This window comes from Agelaius phoeniceus, chromosome 1, assembly GCF_051311805.1.
Source record: "Agelaius phoeniceus isolate bAgePho1 chromosome 1, bAgePho1.hap1, whole genome shotgun sequence".
In the NCBI taxonomy this organism is placed as follows: domain Eukaryota; kingdom Metazoa; phylum Chordata; class Aves; order Passeriformes; family Icteridae; genus Agelaius; species Agelaius phoeniceus.
Genome location: NC_135265.1, coordinates 153,143,708 through 153,162,280, shown reverse-complemented (window position 1 = coordinate 153,162,280; position 18,573 = coordinate 153,143,708). Strand labels below are relative to the sequence as shown.

At 51.7% G+C, this 18,573-nt stretch overlaps 1 non-coding gene across 1 annotated transcript; it reads right to left on the bottom strand.

Moving 5' to 3' along the window:
* Positions 1 to 357: 357 nt before the first annotated feature.
* Positions 358 to 440, bottom strand: TRNAL-CAG (transfer RNA leucine (anticodon CAG)). Its single transcript has one exon. It is a non-coding gene; the product is annotated as a tRNA-Leu (tRNA).
* Positions 441 to 18,573: the final 18,133 nt, after the last annotated feature.

Genomic DNA, 18,573 nt, shown 5'->3' with positions numbered 1-18,573 from the left:
ATCCCCTTCCCCTTCAAACTTCATTTAAAGCCCTCCATCATCCCCAAAACTCATATATCAGAACTCTTTTCCCCCCTGAGACAATTGAGACCCACTTTTCATCAGCAGGCCCAGTGCCTGTAAAACACCAGAAAAGCCAAAATTCCACCTGAGCCAGGTGGATCCTATGGAAAAATAAAACCCCACCTACACCAGGTGTTGATTAGCGAGAGGGACACTCTCTATAAACATGAACAACATGAGCAACCAATGGTGGGTGCAGATCGCTGGGACAAAACCAGGGAGATTTCCAGGACTCTCTCTTGCACAGAGAGGCAGCAGAATTCCCTGTGGGATGGCTCAGGCCAGCAAAGGATTTGTCAGGAGTGGGATTCGAACCCACGCCTCCAGGGGAGACTGCGACCTGAACGCAGCGCCTTAGACCGCTCGGCCATCCTGACCCATGGAACCTGTCCCCCTGCATCCTGAAATTCCTGGGAAATTGTTTTCCATTGAGTTTGTCCTTTTAGTGTGTGGAGCATTTCTCTGGGCATCCAAGATTTTCCTTTAGGAAGCAAAGAACAGCTGGAACTCTGGAACTGACAGGAGAGTGCAGCCAGGTAGGGGTTGGTTTCTTCTCCCATGTTAAAAAGAGATAGGAGAAGAAGAAATGGCCTAAAATTGCACCCGGAATGGTTCAGATGGGATATTAGGACAAATTTCTTTAGTGAAAGGGTGGTCAAGGATAGGAATGGGCTGTCCAGGGAAGTGCTGGAGTCACCAGTCCCTGGAGGTGTTCCAAGGTGTGTGGATGTGGCTCAGGGGTATGGTGTGGTGGTGAACCCAGTGCTGGGTCAGTGATGGGCCTTGGTGATCTCAGAGGTCTTCTCCAAATGTAATAATTCTGTGAAAAGGCTCAGAGTTCTCTCTATCCTCACTTACAGCTAAGTTAACAATTAGTTAAGAGATTAATAATTAGCTTAGGGTGGGCCTAACCAATGCAAATACCAAACACCAGCTTAATGAAGGAGGTAAAAACCCCAAAGAACCTCGAGAATCAGAATAAAAAAGAGATACAATAATTTCTGGCATATCCCATTATCTCTGCCAGCTCCTTTTTATTTCTTTCTCTTTGTTTTATTTTTTTCTTTCCCTGCAGAGTGCTGGAATTTGTCCAACAGACTTTAGATGAATTGACAGTGGCATATGCATGAGCTGATGGCTGCTGCAGCGACGAGGTTTTCCCCTCCTCCACAGCTCAGTGCAACTCCCCAGAGAGGACCTGAGCAAGGTCGTCTCTTCCCTTTGAAGGTGGAAACAGGGGAACAGCAGGACTTTTCAGGGTCCAGAAACAGGGCTGAGGAAGTTCAGTTTCAATTTAAAAGAAAGATTTCATTCCAAGAGAAAGGGAAATTGAGGTAAGCAACAAATCTTCCAGAGTGAGCAGGAGTGGCTCACAAAATATATCTGAGAAAGAGAAAGACATGCAAAATAAATTTCACCCTTTATGTAACAGATGCTGGGGGGCTGGAACTGGATCTTTAAGGTTTCTTCCAACCCTCACCAGTTCTGTGATATTTTAAGGAGGTTGGGTGGTAACAATCCATGGCCCTGAACAGGGGTGAGGGTCTTCATGAGGGTCTTCACAGGAGAAGAGAGGTGATATTTACACAGGGAGAGGAAGAGAGGGCTCAGAGCATTCAAAGTCCCTTCCAGCTCAAACCATCCTATGATTCTATAGCTCTCTATAAAACCCCATTTTAGGGGATTTTACATGGAACTCTTATAACTGTATCATTACAGATGAAAACTTCAGCATCCCTTTTAACTTTATCCTGCTGAAGGATTTCCTGAGCTTGTAAGGGAAGAGTTGCAGGATTTCTATAATTATCAGCTGCTTCTGCCCACATTCCTGGCTGATGGGAAATCGTTAGTCTTGAGCCTTGGCTAATGGGCCATGTTAGAGAGACAGAGGAGATTTTGGCACTACAAATTCAAAGTCTGTGTCGACACTGCCCGTCACAAGGATGTGGCCTTAATGACAATGACCCTTTGCCCTGGGAGGCATCAGTAGCAGAGAAGGGAATCAAACACCTGGGAATAGAGTATCAACCCGCCATCAAAGCAATGTGCCTTGTGTCTTTTATAAATTTAAAGGCAGAAATGGAGAAAAAGGGCAGGAGGGCAAGTCGGGGGCTTCTGTGTTGGCTTAAAAGTCATCCTGGTCAATCCCTGTTCCTGGAGCTCCTTCAGGCATGGTGTGGGTGGCATCTGGGTGTGGGTGGCCATGGGTGAGTAAGAAAGGTATTTCTCAGAGCTCCAGCTGGCGAGGAATGAGCTGTGCGAGGCTCCAAGGGGGAAACACAATGCCGAGGGGTTTCCATTGGGTAAACATTCCACATTTGGATTGCTTTGTATGAGAATAAACAGCCGGCACAAAGGAAGCTGCCAACTCCCCATCAACACCACCGCCGTCCTTCTAAGGCTTTTTTTTTAACAGCTTCACAGACTCCCAGGCAGGATCGTGTAGCAGTTTTGAAATCAATGAGGCATTTGCCATTTCCCTCTCACCTTTCCTGCCTTTGGATTGGCACAGCTCCACAGCTCAGGTTTTATGCCTGTGGATCTCTCTTGCTCTATCTATTGTTAAAACAAACGATGCTTTGGCTCATTCTGGCTTGGGAAAGGAGAAGGGGAAGGAAAGTTTGCTCATCATGGCAGATAAGTCATGGACTCAGAAGGAGATTTTGGAGGGTTGGGGCAGCCACCACCTGCAAAGAACGAGGGCAGAGCTTCACTCCAAGGTCAGGCACCTTGAAGAGACCTCCTTCACTAAAGGTCACTTATCTAGGGGGACATCTCCAGGATCTTATGTCCCCATCCCATGTCCAGCAAGTAGGATCTTTAATTGGAAGAGGTCATAGCTCTCATTCCCCATGTGAGAAGGAATCCTTGATGAGGTTGTCTAACACTTTGTCCAATTTCATCTTCATGGATCCATGGAATGGTTTGGTTCAGAAGGAACTTCCAAGATTTTCTGGTTTCAGCCCCTTGCCACGGGCAGGGACAACTTCCACTGGACCAGGTTGCTCAGAATCCTTTCCAGCCTGGCCTTTGGACACTTCCAGGGATGGGGCTTGAAACCCTTCAAGACTGGGGACTCCACCACATCCCTGGTCAGGTTGTTTCAGTGTTTGATTGTTCTTCCTGTAAAAAGAAATAAATAAAATATTTTGTATCTCGAGATGGAAATTTTTTGATGTGTCCACATTGGATGCAGGCTCCCACTTGGAAGAGATGCTTGGAAGAGATTTGTGACTCTAATCAATGCTTATTAAGGGAAACTATTTCAGAAATCTCTTATTTTCATTTATTACTCGAGGCTGGGTGGAGAAAGGGTGTTCATTTCTTGAATTTTCTAAGCTATGGAGGGCTTTAAGTGCCCATCAAAAAGTGCCATTAAGTCAAAACCACTTGCTTAAAAGTATCCAGAATCTCAGCTGCAGAAGAGGTTTCCTTATGAAAAAAAAAAAAAAAAAAAAAAAAAAAAAAAAAAAAAAAAGAAAAAAGAAAAAAAAAAGTTTTGTACATGGATTTACCTGAGCCTGAAGTGACAGAGGCACCTGTGTAGAGTGCTGTCCATCCGAACGTGACCAGGGCGCTGGGGTGTCGCTGCCAGACCCTCGGAGAGGAGCGGGGACAGCAGCAGCACTGTGTGTCTGTCCATGAGCATTGCTGCCCTCTCCTGGCTCCAAAGCACACAAAACCAGGGAAAATCGGCTCGGGAAGAATGAGGATGACAGCAGGGAGCACAGGGACGGATGCGGGACAGGTGGGACCTGTGGAGATTGCTGCTGCTTTTGGAGCAAACGGGGTCATCCACGCTGCTGGCAGATGTCACCCCGAATAATCCCAGCCACCAGGGTCCTGCTGGCCAGCTCTGTCTTCCTGGTGTTTTTGTCACTCTGCAGGGGTCACAGAACCATGGAATGGTTTGGGTTGGAAGGACCTTAAAGATCATCTCATTCCCTTTGCCATGGGCAGGGACACCTTCCACTATCCCAGATTGCTCCAAGTCCCATCCAACCTGGTCTTGGACACTTCCAGGGATGGAGCAGCCACAGCTTCTCTGGGCAAGGCAAGGCAAGATCTCTCTTCAGAGGACTCCAAAGGCACTTTCAGGTAGGGGAACAGAGGTTTCAAGTGTTTCCCCATGAAGCTCAGACCTTCTTTGACCTTCCACATATTTCTCAAGGTTTTTCTCACCTGTCAAGCAATGGGAATTGTGATTTCCCCAGAATGCAGCAAGGGAAGCCTTTCTTCTCTCAGCAGCCACTGTCTGCCCTAGAACAGGAGTCTCTTCTCAAAAAATCACAGAATGGGTCAGGCTGGAAGTGATCACAGTGGGGTCATCTGCTCCCACCTCCCTGTTCAACCAGGGCCATCCCAGAGCACCTGGCACAGGATTGTGTCCAGATGGTTCTGGAATGTGTCCAGTGAGGGAGACTCCACACCCCTTCTGGACAATCTGTTCAGGGCTTGGTCATTGCACAGGACAGAAATTTTCCCTCATGATCAGGTAGAACTCCCTGGGCATCATTTCCTGCCTGTTCTTCCTCTCCTATTGCTGGGCCCCATGGAGCAGAGCCTGGTCCAACTTCTGACCCCTCCTTGTAGATATCACTGGACATTGATGAGGTTCCCTCTCAGTCACTTTATTTGAGACTGAACATGTTCAACTCTCTCACCCTGGTCTCATAACAAAGATGCTCCAGTCCCTTCATCATCTTTGTTGCCATCTTCCGTTCTTCCCTCTTCACTTTCTCTGCTGCTGAATCTCTACAGCTGCAGGCCCAGTCTAGAAGACCACATAAAAGAGCTGACACATGTTCTTAATCCCAGAATCAAAGTGTTTTAGAAGGGATTTGGTCCATATGGACAAAGTCTCACCCTCCTTTCCACCCTCAAACCAGGGATTCACATCCCTGGCACCTCCTGGGACTTGTCTGGCCTAATCAAACTTACAAACTAGGCCAGAACACCAACAGGGAGAGGTTGGCAAGAAAAAAATACCTTTGCAAAACATCCTGAGAGTTTTGCTTCCAATACTGGAAATGTGGAAGTCTTATTTGGGCCTGACAAGCTGTTGGCTCAGAAAAATCCGACATTTGCTGAACTGTTAACACGAGTTTCTGGAAAGATGTGCTTGGGTTTTTCACTCACGTGGCACCTTCATGTGGAGCTTCAGGAATAAAGAGGGTCATCCCAACATTTTCCATGGGAACAAGGTTACCTGGAGCAGAGCTGTGTGTGAGGGAGAGGGACAAAAGTGTCCTGTTGTGGTGACAGGATGTCCCTCAGCAATCTGTCCCTGAATTTTGTGGGATGATGTCTAAATATTCACAAAATTGGCTTAGCAAATGTTGCCTCTGTTGGGGGCAACTTGATTAATTCCATCTTGAAAACCCCTCAGCTGAAATCCTCTCCCTCTCTTTTCCTTTACAGGGAAAGAAATAAAACATTGGTAAATAAGCAACCACTTCCATTAATCATCACTTTTTCTCCAGTCAAGCAACAAATGAAAAATATCCCCCCCCACCCCCACTTGAACCCTGCTGACTGCAGGCCAGTCCTAACAGAAGAGAGTTCTTGAAAATAGAAGAGATAAATGGTAACTAATCACATGAAGAATGAAAGAAAAATGAAAAGAAATCTCTGAAAAATAAAAAGAAATTTCTAAAAAAGAAGGAAAGCTTCCAAAATCTATTAAGGAACGCTTAGACCCTGAAGACCTTTGTATATGAAGCTGTGGAGAGCCTGCATCTCTGGATGAGTCACATCTCCAGCCCATAAACTTCATATTTCTCCTTTCCAGAAAGGTGTCTCCACCAATCCCAAGCACAACTTCTTCCAGCACAACTACTCCTTCCAGCAGCTCGGAAATGAAGAGAAGAAATTTATTCCTGCAGCAGACAGGAAGACTTGGAAGAGCTGCAGAGTTGTCCATACCTAACTGTGGGTCAGCTGAAGCCAAACCCTTCTCCCTCTGGGTTTTCTCCTGTACTCACCAACCCCCAGCAAATGCCAGGAGCTGCTGTTCCTGGCAGTGCAGCCAACAGTCGTGATTCCTTGGAGCTGAAAATAGGACGGTGCTGGCGGCAGCTGATGCTTTTGCTCACAGTTCCCAGCTGAGTGGGCTACCTCCAAAAAAGCAGATGGCCAGGGAGGAACTCCAGCAATTTGCTACCAAGCAGCTAAAAAGTCCCCTTCGCCCACAGCTCTGAGAGCATCCACAGCATTTCATGACATCTAGTGGGCAAGGCAGGCACAGTGACTTGTGTGGAGAGAAAGCCTCAGAAAAAAACAACAAATTGGCCCTGGAGAAAAAGCAGATATGGAATGAAATAGGAAAATAAAGACAGCTGATTTCCTCCCTTGAAAGAGTTACAACCCCAGCAGTAAGTCCAGGGGGAGACAGGGAAGAAAATCAGAATTATGGAAAGGGCAAGTGATTTGAGAAAGATCAAACATCAGGTTAGCTCAATAAAGACAATTATATTCAAGCCCAGCCCTCCTCAGCCTCAGCCTGTCCTGTCTCCTGGCTGGAAGGAAAACAGAGCTCTCTGAACAGGGACATCACCCAGAAAGTGCCAAAGAAAGGAGAAAATTTCCTAAGAGAAACTTGTGGATCTATATTACAAAATCAGAGGGAGAAACCAGGAGTGTGATCTCCTAGGTGAAGTGTGACACTGGGACACATCACCCAAGTGTGGGGTGTGGAATCCTCATGGCAGGTAAGATATTGAGGAGCTGGAGTGTGATCAGAGAAGGGAATGGAGATGGGGAAAGGTCTGGAGCACCAGGAGCAGCTGAGGGAGCTGGGGGGGTCTCAGCCTGCGGAAAAGGAGACTCAGGAGGGACCTTCTGGCTCTGCACAACTCCCTGACAGGAGGGTGCAGGCAGGTGAGTGTTGGTCTCTTCTCCAGGACGAAGGGAAATGGTCTCAAGTTCCATCAGGAGAGGTTTAAACTGGACATCAGGAATAAATTCTTCACTGAAAAGCTGGTCCAGCCCTGGAACAGGCTACCCGTGGACGTGGTGGAGTCACCGTCCCTGGAGATGTTTAAAAGATGTGTAGGTGTATGTGGCTCTTGGGGACATGGTTTCATGGTGGCCTTGGCAGTGTTGAGTTAAGGGCTGGACCTCATGACCTTCAAGGTCTTTTCCAACCTAAATGATCATAGGATCCCCTGTTTCTATGTTATCCCCTTGTACTTTAGAGACAGACTGCAACACACTAAAATCACTAAAATTCAGTTTTTAAACCATTTTTGATTCATCTTCCCTAGTATCATTACAACGAGGTGCCCAGTTTCATAAAAATCCCAAATTCCCTCAATTTCCTTAAAATAATTCCCTCAATTCCTCACCTCCAGTCATGTATTTGGAGGAATTTGTCAACATCTGACCAGATAAAACCCATCTCAATGGGCCAGAGCATCCTCACCCCAGTTTTTTTGCAAGTTTTAGCAGCGGGTTATGCTGGAACTCAATGGATGGAAAAAAACTGCATGAATGCAAGACGGATTTGCAGGTCTGTGGTTCTCCAGTGTTTTGCAGTTGAGTCTGAGGAGACAGATTGACCCTGAAGCTGCCAGGGAGGCTTCTGAAGTCATGGAGGATGAAATCAGAGATGAGGCCATGAAGTGCCATGAAGCCAGAGAGGACCAGTTTCATTCTTTAAGGACCCCACTGTGTGTCCATCACATCCCAGTCTTTCTATTTTCTGCCTTTTTTTATCCCTGTGAGTGTCTCTAAGTACCTTCTCTCCCTTTCCAGTGGCACTTATACACATCCACCCATTACTTTCCTGAGAGAATAACTCACCCCATCCTCCATCCTCCTGTAAGGAGAAAAGAGAATTTATTCAAGCTGCAAAATGTGGGTTTTTTTGCCCTTGCCCCAAGACTTTTCCCAAACCTTTTATTTGGGAGAATCCCAGGAGCTCCTGTTTGCTTTCAGTGATTACCTCAGTGATTGTTGCTGTGTTGTCTTGCTTTGCTTTCCTGGCTGTTCCTTCCCAGAGCTGTTTCTATTCCAGGTTTTCTGAGTTGTAGAGGAAAAGAAAAAAATAATTAAACAAAATAACTTCTTCCTTTGAGCCAAACACAAATTAGGCAACTGAGCAGACAGAAATGCTCACTGGTCCAGGGGAGAGTGGATTTGTAATCTAAATTACTGTGGAATAAAAGCATCATCCTCCCTCTGCTCTCTAATTTAAACATTGTCTCCTGTTCTTCTTCCCTTTTGGTTTGACTAATTTAGTTACCTTTGGTCTAAGGACAAGGAAATCTCATTTGCATATTGTAGAGGACATTAATTACAAGTCCTTTTACTTCAAGCCCTGCTCCTCCTGCACTGACTGGAAGCCTCAGTCTGACTGCAGCCCTGGTTCCTGTGAGGGTTGTTAATTATTGAGCTATACCTGAAGATAACGAGCTCAGGGATGAGCTGTGTCACCCTGGGGGCTGGCTGGAAGGAGAGGACGGGCAGTGGGAAGGGGATGAGCCACAGCAATCCCAGTTTAGGAGAAGGTGTGACTGTCAGAAGGACAGAGCGAATGTCACAGAGTCACAGAACCATGGAATGGTTTGGATTGGAAGAGACCTAAAAAATCATCCAGTTCCAGCCCCCTGCCATGGGCAGGGACACCTTCTACTGGACTAGGTTCCACAATCTGCATTCCAGATCCACAACTTCTCTGGAAAACTTGTTCTAGGGTCTCACCACCCTCACAGTAAAGAATTTTTTCCTAATATCTAATTGAAAGGTGCCATCTCAATTGGAAAATAATTCCCCCTTGTCCTGCAGTATTGGGATTTATTGAGCAGTGAGGCAAAGGTACAGGTTGGAGAGACAAGCTGTGGATGCCCCATCCCTGGAAGTGTCCAAGACCAGGTTGGACAGGGCTTGGAGCAACCTGGGATAGTGGAAGGAATCCCTGCCTTAATATGGGGGTTGCAACAAGATGGTTTCTCAAACCCTTCCAAGCCAAACCACATAATGATTGTGAGAATGAAATGCCCTAATTCTGACCAAGACTTCCCATCCCACAAAGTCTGAAGTCACTAGATCCAGGACTCCAGACAAGATCACCTTTGCCTCTGCCAAAATTTATGAGACCCCAGCACAACTGTGTGAGCAAGAAGAAACCTCAATTCATGCAGAGGCATCTCTCACAAATCAAATCTTAACAGGGGCACACTATTGCACACAGCTCTCGAGGTATGACCACACCAATGCCCAGCACAGAGGGACAATAAATGCCCTGGTCCTGCTGGCCACACTATTGCTGACACAGAATACCAGGATTCAACTGGAATATTCCTGACCAGAATTCTAACCTCCCCGACCACCTCATTATGAAATAATGAATGGAAATTTCCTTGGCCATAGTTTCTTATAGATGGCTTTTAAAAACACACTTCATACCGTCTCACAGTAGCCACCAGATGAAGTTCAAATGGAGCTTTTGCCTTCTTGATGATCTTTCAAAAAGAGGCTGGAGGAGGGCAGGGGAACCCATTCTGGGCAGGGTAGAAACAAGCAATTTGGCACATTGGCACAGGGCTGCCTTAGGGATGTTTAGGGGAGGAACAGAAAGTAGAACAACACAGAGCTTCAGGTCACTGAGAGAGGAACAAGTGGAAGAAAAGTTCAGGGGCAAAGACATTAAAAAGGCCTTTGTGTCGAGGGGCATCAGGATGGAAACAATCAGGCCTCTGGGATAAAGGGCGGCCATGCCCACTAGGCCTTTGTGACCCACAGTGACATCGTGCCCAGAGGCCATTGTGACGTGGGTGCATGTCATGAGCCTTGGGGCTGCCAAACCCTGCAGTGGCCACTCCCAGGAGAGCAGCTCTGTGAGGAGGCAGCAGCTTCTCTGGAGGCAGCAGCTCACTTGGGAGATTGTGGCCAGCGCTCATCAGAGCATTGCCACAATGTCAAAAAAGCGGGAGGCGAATGCCCATGGCCTGCCCCGTGAGGGGCAGCCACTGCTGTACTGGCGGCGGCAACAGGTGAGGGCTGGGGAAGGAGGGACAGCCTGCAGTGGGACATAGGGGAAGCCCTGGGGCAGAGAGAGCCAGGCCTGGCAGCAGGTCATGCTCTGTGCAGGGCCTGCACTGGGACGGCCCAGGCCCAGCAATGGCCCTGAGGCAGCGAGCCCAGCTGGGAACCCGGCCCAGCCTGGCTGCTGTTGCCAGCACCTGCCTTGGGGGCAGGCCCGGGCTTGCAGGCACGTGGGGGACACTGTGCTCACACAGCCGCCTCCATCCCTTGCCTCCTCCTGCTTCCCACAGGTGACCCCCAGGCAGCCACAGGCAGCACCTCAGGTCACCTGGACGACCATCACACCCATCCCCGGGGACAGGCCCACTCTGTTGCCCATCCTGTCACGGAGCCCCACCATGACCTGCACAGGCAGGGGCAGCAGGGAGGGCGGGCACTCAGTGCCCCTGAGCCGTGTCACAGGGCCACAGAGATTGTCCGTGTCGGACTTGCCGCCTCTCCGCGGCCCTCGCTTGACACCGGCACCTCCACGCCAGCTCAGTGGGCAAAGCCCAAGGGCACCCACTGACTGCGTTAAGCTGCCCCCTCTGACAGCAGCAGCTGCCGCCTCTGCATCCTCTCTCAGAGGCACAGCACGTGCTGTGGGAGCAGCCTCTGACAGTGTCAAGCTGCCCCCTCTGCCAGCAGAAGCAGCAGCAGCAGCTGCCTCTGGGTCCTCTGCCAGAGGCACAGCTCGTGCTGTGGGCCCCATGGCCAGGGGCCAAGCAGAGCGTGTGCCACCTCCTCCATGGGGCACTCTGGCTGTGGGCAGAGCCCAGGGAACACCTTCCCTGGAGAGAAGGATGGAAGGGCTCTGGCAGGGGTCAGTGGCAAGGCAGGGCCATCACCTGCCACCCGTGACAGCTGCACGCAGCGTGCCGCTCTGCACTGGGGCCCAGCCAGGTTGGGAGCAGGTGAGATGCCCTGAGATGGAGGAGCTGATTGAGGTGCAGTCAGGGCATGGTGGCAACACCTTCAAAGACCCTTATGGAGGCCTGGGCCCACACAGTTTAGAAGACAGGTCCACGGAATCCACCTGCACCCATCAGCAGGCAAATGCCATCCAAGAGATGGATGTAGAGCATCAGGAGCTGCCCGGTGCTTGCATCTTCACCCCAGGCTCCACAGGAGAGGCAGCCAAGTGCTCTGAGCGCCTGTGCCCTGCCCAGCAGGCAGAGCAGTGCCCTTCCTCTGGAAACCTGCAGCCCTGGGACACTCCTGTAAAGGAACTGGAAGAAATGCAGGAGGAGGAAGAGCTCCCAGAAATGCAGGCTGCAGGGGAGCGGGACAGAAACCTGCAGAGCGTGTCGCTTTCACTGCGGAAGGAGGCCGAGGTAGAGGAAGGAATTTGTGCCCTGGCTGGAGATCCCTGGGACGAGGGCTGCAGCAAGGTCCTCCTCACATCAGACACTGAGGAAAGCTCCAACTTCTCAGCTTCTCCTTTGTCTGGAGTCTCTGGCGAGGAGACGGCAGCTTGTTGGACAGCCGAACACGCTGAGCTCTACACGCAAATGTGCATGGTACTTGATGCTAGGCTCCATATAATGCGGAGAAAGAGAGAGGCACTGGAGCGGCTGCTGGAAGAGAAACTCTATGCAGAGCTCTTTGGAGACATCTCCTCCTCCGTGAGCAGTGCAGAAAGCCCCATGACATCCGGTGGTGACCACTGGGGCTCATCAAGTGCCAGCCTGGAACCAGAGGCAGACCCCTCGATGCCACTCAGCACTTGCAGTGTGACTGAGGATGCCACAGCAGAGACACAAAGCTTCTCTGAGCTTGTGTCTCCTGAGCTGGTGGTAGACTCGGGGTCTGCCTCCGAGGATTCGCTGTCCCTGGAAACACTTCTGAACGAGTTCTTGGAGAGGTCACAGCAAGAAGAAGCGGCTGGGCAGAGGGACAGAGCGGTAGAGAGCCCGTTGTCCATCCTGCCGCAAGAAGAAGAGTTCCAGCCAGGGCCTAATTCTCCGGACAGCAACCTCAGCACCCAGGGGCACAGCGAGCCTCTCTCCAGGGCACCGCCCCAGGAGCCAAAGGGGTTTGCGGGTTGCCCCTGGCCTGCCGATGCTGCGGACGAGGCCTCGGCAGCAGGCATGGAGGCTGGCTGTGCCCAGGCCGCCCCTCCCCAGGAAAAGCCCTGCGGGGATGAGCCGCCGGCAGGAGCTTGCCCGGTGCCTGTGCAGCCCCTGGCACGCAGCGCTCCTGCTTGCCCCGCTGGCAGCGCAGCCGTCCCGCAGCCCCCGGCCCCACGGCCATGGCGCTCCATGGCCAAGAGGGCCCGGCGGGCTCTGCGCCGCCTTTTCTCCTTCAGCTGCCTCAGGGGGCAGCCAGAGGAGTGAGCCCGGGGCCAGCAGCAGGACGATGGCCAAAGGTGCCGGGGCTCACCCTGGGGACACCCAGCTCCCAGGGGCAGCGACAGGTCCCCGAGGGATCGGCCCTATGGGTTGAGAAGATGGGATGCATGGATGGATGGGTGGATGGTGGCCAAGGCAACCACTTGCTAAAGGTAGGTCCTGCTGTTATAGATAAAAGTTATGTTCAATTAAGGTATAGTTCAATTATATTGTATTAATTATGGTCTATTAATTGTATTATGTTAATCGGGATGGGGGGGCTGATTAGAATATTTTAGGTGAACGGTCCCGGGTTTGGTGGCACAATGGTCTGGAGGGGCAAGGCGAGGTCAGAGAGGGATTGAATGGAAGATCTGACCAATCATTCGAAGCCCTTCAGAGACCATTGGTCCAGAATGAACGGCGTTAAAGGCCAATGAGAAGCCTGGAAAAGGACCAATCACCATGCGAATCTAAAATGGACCAATCCTGGATTCCAAGGGGGCTATAAATTGGGGGGAGTTCGGTTGCGTCGAGGGTTTTCTTTTTGGATACTGTTTTCTGGGGAGAAGCCAGTGCACCTGGGGTTAGTGCACTCTTCTCGTTTTGGCTTGCTGTGTGGGTGCCTGGGCTTATTCTGGGTACTCCGTTCCTTGCAGCTCTTTTCATGAAGAGAACCTTTTTCTCCAGAGAAAGTTTGGCCTTGTTCATATTCATAACACTGCTTGCAGCCCCAGCCCTTCACCGCAAGCCAACAGCAAGGCAGTCTGGTCAGGGAGAGTTTTGTGAGGAAGGATGACAGCGCTACATTCCATAATCCCACAGAAACTCACTTTAGCCTAGGCTGCATTTGGAGCTGAGAAATGCTCCTTGAGCCTCAGTATTGCAGGTATATCAAGGCAAACCCATTCTCTTTTCACAGGGAAATTAGGAAAATGCCTCCCTGGCTATCTGCATCACAGACTGGCCAAAGGTGTGAACTCCAGGTGATGGACCTGGCGTCCTCAACTCCAGAAGAAACACCAGGAGCCCGGTTCAGAGAAGCGCAGGGAGGAGAAAGGACCAAAAGGATGCTGCTGCCAGCAGACCTCTTGGACTCTCCTCTATCAGACATCTTCACCTCCCCACTCCAGCCGTGCTCTTCCCCAATACCTTCCAAGCCCACTCTTCCTCTCCCTACCCCATCCCTAATTTTCCCTATGTTTCCTTCTCACTTTCCGATTTCACACCCCTTTCTATCTCTCTCCCCCATATTTATTGGTAAATAAAATCCCAGTTGTTGATGTTTGTAGATGATCTCCGGAGCACCTTAATTCACACACAGGCATCTATGACTAATCACATGTCTTGGTTTGGAAAGACAGGAGTTTGCTAAGGAAGGCAGGAGCCTCCCCTGAAATGGAGAATGTAAACCCACCCCACCCCTCTGTATTGCCATAAACTTTAAATTACGTGGCTCTCAGGCAAAAAATATGGGAGCAGGAAATAACAGTTCTTTAATAAGGAACAAAAAAAAAAATCAAAGATTAAATAAACAATGCAGTAATGCAGTACACTAGAACAACACTGACAGTGTCAGAACACAACCTGACACCCTGTTGGTCAGGTTGTGGGTACCAGTCCAATTGGAAACGTGGCTGCAGTCCTCCTGAAGTGTCACGGGTGGTTCTCTTGGAGCAGGCGGTCCTGGAGAGAAGGATGTATTCTTCCTCCAAAGATCCAGTGGAAGAAGAGGCAGCTGCTGTTCCTCTGGAGAATCCAGTGGAGAAAACTGCGCTGGTGTCTCAAAACCTCTGGATTATATCTGGGTAGAAATGCTTGGCTCCTCCCTCAGAGCAGAGCACCTCACAATGGGATGTAATAGTTCTTATCAGTCATGCAGTGACATTCAATAGTCTGTTACCAACAGATGGCCCCTCCAGAGGGAGGAGTTATTGTGGTCACTCAAAGAGGGAGATAAGGGAAATTGCCCACTTGACAAAAGACAACTGCAATACAAATGGTAATGGAATACATCTTGCCTTGCAATCTGGAACATCACACCTTAATGGGGGCACACGTCTGCAGAGAGCACTCGAGGTATGGCCACACCAGTGCCGAACACAGAAGGACAATAAATGCCCTGGTCCTTCTGGCCACACTATGGCTGACAGAGAAGACAAGGATGCCACTGGCGTAGTCCTGAATCAACAATATACTCACTCGCCCCAAACTCCAGAGTAAGTACAGAATGGAAATGTTCCTTGGCTTTATTTCCTTATAATTCTTTTTCAAAAACACGCTGTTTATAGACATTGAAAGTAGTGACTAGATGAAGTTCAAATGGAGCTTTCTCCTTTCTGATGATCTCTCTACCTGGGGTCAAGGTTGAAGGCTGGGATACATGGAGATGTGGGTGGGCAAAGCAATTTGGCACTTTGGCACAGGGCTTACTTAGGTGTTTTTAGAGGAGGAACAGAAGGTGGGACAAGAGAGAGTTGCAGGACATGAAAAGAGGAACAAGTGGAAGAAAAGTTCAGGGGCAAAGACATTAAAAAGGCCTTTGTGTCGAGGGGCATCAGGATGGAAACAATCAGGCCTCTGGGAGAAAGGGCGGCCATGCCCACCAGGCCTTTGTGACCCACAGTGACATCGTGCCCAGAGGCCATTGTGACGTGGGTGCATGTCATGAGCCTTGGGGCTGCCAATCCCAGCAGTGGCCACTCCCAGGAGAGCAGCTCTGTGAGGAGGCAGCAGCTTCTCTGGAGGCAGCAGCTCACCTGGGAGATTGTGGCCAGCGCCCATCAGAGCACTGCCACAATGTCAAAAAAGCAAGAGGCGAATGCCCATGGCCTACCCCGTGAGGGGCAGCCACTGCTGTACCGGCGGCGGCAACAGGTGAGGGCTGGGGAAGGAGGAACAGCCTGCAGTGGGACGTGGGGGAAGCCCTGGGGCAGAGAGAGCCAGGCCTGGCAGCAGGCCACGCTCTGTGCAGGGCCTGCACTGGGACAGCCCAGGCCCAGCAATGGCCCAGAGGCAGCGAGCCCAGCTGGGAACGCGGCCCAGCCTGGCTGCTGTAGCCAGCACTGGCCTTGGGGCCAGACCCGGGCTTGCAGGCACGTGGGGGACACTGTGCTCACACAGCCGCTTCCATCCCGGGTCTCCTCCTGCTTCCCACAGGTGACCCCCAAGCAGCCACAGGCAGCACCTCAGGTCACCTGGACGACCATCACACCCATCCCTGGGGACAGGCCCACTCTGTTCCCCATCCCGTCACGGAGCCCCACCATGTCCTGCACAGGCAGGGGCAGCAGGGAGGGCGGGCACTCAGTGCCCCTGAGCCGTGTCACAGGGCCACAGAGATTGTCCGTGTCGGACTTGCCGCCTCTCCGCGGCCCTCGCTTGACACCGGCACCTCCACGCCAGCTCAGTGGGCAAAGCCCAAGGGCACCCACTGACTGCGTTAAGCTGCCCCCTCTGCCAGCAGCAGCAGCAGCAGCAGCCGCCTCTGGGTCCTCTCCAAGAGGCACAGCTCGTGCTGTGGACCCCATGGCCAGGGGCCAGCCAGAGCGTGTGCCACCTCCTCCATGGGGCACTGTGGCTGCGGGCAGAGCCCAGGGAACACCTTCCCTGGAGAACAGGATGGAAGGGCTCTGGCAGGGGTCAGTGGCAAGGCAGGGCCATCACCTGCCACCCATGACAGCTGCACACGGCCTGCCGCTCTGCACTGGGGCCCAGCCAGGTTGGGAGCAGGTGAGACGCTCTGAGATGGAGGAGCTGATTGAGGTGCAGGCAGGGCACAGTGGCAACACCTTCAAAGACCCTTGTGGAGGCCTGGGCCCACACATTTTAGAAGACAGGTACACGGTATCCAGCTGCACCCATCGGCAGGCAAATGCCATCCATGAGATGGATGTAGAGCATCAGGAGCTGCCTGGTGCTTGCATCTTCACCCCAGGCTCCACAGGAGAGGCAGCCAAGTGCTCTGAGCGCCTGTGCCCTGCCCAGCAGGCAGAGCAGAGCCCTTCCTCCGGAAACCTGCAGCCCTGGGACACTCCTGTAAAGGAAGTGGAGGAAATGCAGGAGGAGGAAGAGCTCCCAGAAATGCAGGCTGCAGGGGAGCGGGACAGTAACCTGCAGAGCGTGTCGCTCTCGCTGCGGAAAGAGGCTGAGGTAGAGGAAGGAATTTGTGCCCTGGCTGGAGATCCCTGGGACGAGGGCCGCAGCAATGCCCTCCTCACTTCAGACCCTGAGGAAAGCTCAAACTTCTCAGCTTCTCCTTTGTCTGGAGTCTCTGGCGAGGAGACGGCAGCTTGTTGGACAGACGAACATGCTGAGCTTTACAGGCAAATGTGCATGGCACTTAATGCTCGGCTCCAAATAATGCGGAGAAAGAGAGAGGCACTGGAGAGGCTGCTGGAAGAGAAACTCTATGCAGAGCTCTTTGGAGACATCTCGTCCTCCGTGAGCAGTGCAGAAAGCCCCATGACATCCGGCGGTGACCACTGGGGCTCATCAAGTGCCAGCCTGGAACCAGAGGCAGACCCCTCGGTGCCACTCAGCGCTTGCAGTGTGACTGAGGATGCCACAGCAGAGACACAAAGCTTCTCTGAGCTTGTGTCTCCTGAGCTGGTGGTAGACTCGGGGTCTGCCTCCGAGGATTCGCTGTCCCTGGAAACACTTCTGAACGAGTTCTTGGAGAGGTCACAGCAAGAAGAAGCGGCTGGGCAGAGGGACAGAGCGGTAGAGAGCCCGTTGTCCATCCTGCCGCAAGAAGAAGAGTTCCAGCCAGGGCCTAATTCTCCGGACAGCAACCTCAGCACCCAGGGGCACAGCGAGCCTCTCTCCAGGGCACCGCCCCAGGAGCCAAAGGGGTTTGCGGGTTGCCCCTGGCCTGCCGATGCTGCGGACGAGGCCTCGGCAGCAGGCATGGAGGCTGGCTGTGCCCAGGCCGCCCCTCCCCAGGAAAAGCCCTGCGGGGATGAGCCGCCGGCAGGAGCTTGCCCGGTGCCTGTGCAGCCCCTGGCACGCAGCGCTCCTGCTTGCCCCGCTGGCAGCGCAGCCGTCCCGCAGCCCCCGGCCCCACGGCCATGGCGCTCCATGGCCAAGAGGGCCCGGCGGGCTCTGCGTCGCCTTTTCTCCTTCAGCTGCCTCAGGGGGCAGCCAGAGGAGTGAGCCCGGGGCCAGCAGCAGGACGATGGCCAAAGGTGCCGGGGCTCACCCTGGGGACACCCAGCTCCCAGGGGCAGCGACAGGTCCCCGAGGGATCGGCCCTATGGGTTGAGAAGATGGGATGCATGGATGGATGGGTGGATGGTGGCCAAGGCAACCACTTGCTAAAGGTAGGTCCTGCTGTTATAGATAAAAGTTATGTTCAATTAAGGTATAGTTCAATTATATTGTATTAATTATGGTCTATTAATTGTATTATGTTAATCGGGATGGGGGGGCTGATTAGAATATTTTAGGTGAACGGTCCCGGGTTTGGTGGCACAATGGTCTGGAGGGGCAAGGCGAGGTCAGAGAGGGATTGAATGGAAGATCTGACCAATCATTCGAAGCCCTTCAGAGACCATTGGTCCAGAATGAACGGCGTTAAAGGCCAATGAGAAGCCTGGAAAAGGACCAATCACCATGCGGATCTATAATGGACCAATCCTGGATTCCAAGGGGGCTATAAATTGGGGGGAGTTCGGTTGCGTCGAGGGTTTTCTTTTTGGATACTGTTTTCTGGGGAGAAGCCAGTGCACCTGGGGTTAGTGCACTGTTCTCGTTTTGGCTTGCTGTGTGGGTGCCTGGGCTTATTCTGGGTACTCCGTTCCTTGCAGCTATTTTAACGAAGAGAACCTTTTTCTCCAGAGAAAGTTTGGCCTTGTTCATATTCATAACACTGCTTGCAGCCCCAGCCCTTCACCGCAGGCCAACAGCAAGGCAGTCTGGTCAGGGAGAGTTTTGTGAGGAAGGATGACAGCGCTACATTCCATAATCCCACAGAAACTCACTTTAGCCTAGGCTGCATTTGGAGCTGAGAAATGCTCCTTGAGCCTCAGTATTGCAGGTATATCAAGGCAAACCATTCTCTTTTCACAGGGAAATTAGGAAAATGCCTCCCTGGCTATCTGCATCACAGACTGGCCAAAGGTGTGAACTCCAGGTGATGGACCTGGCGTCTTCA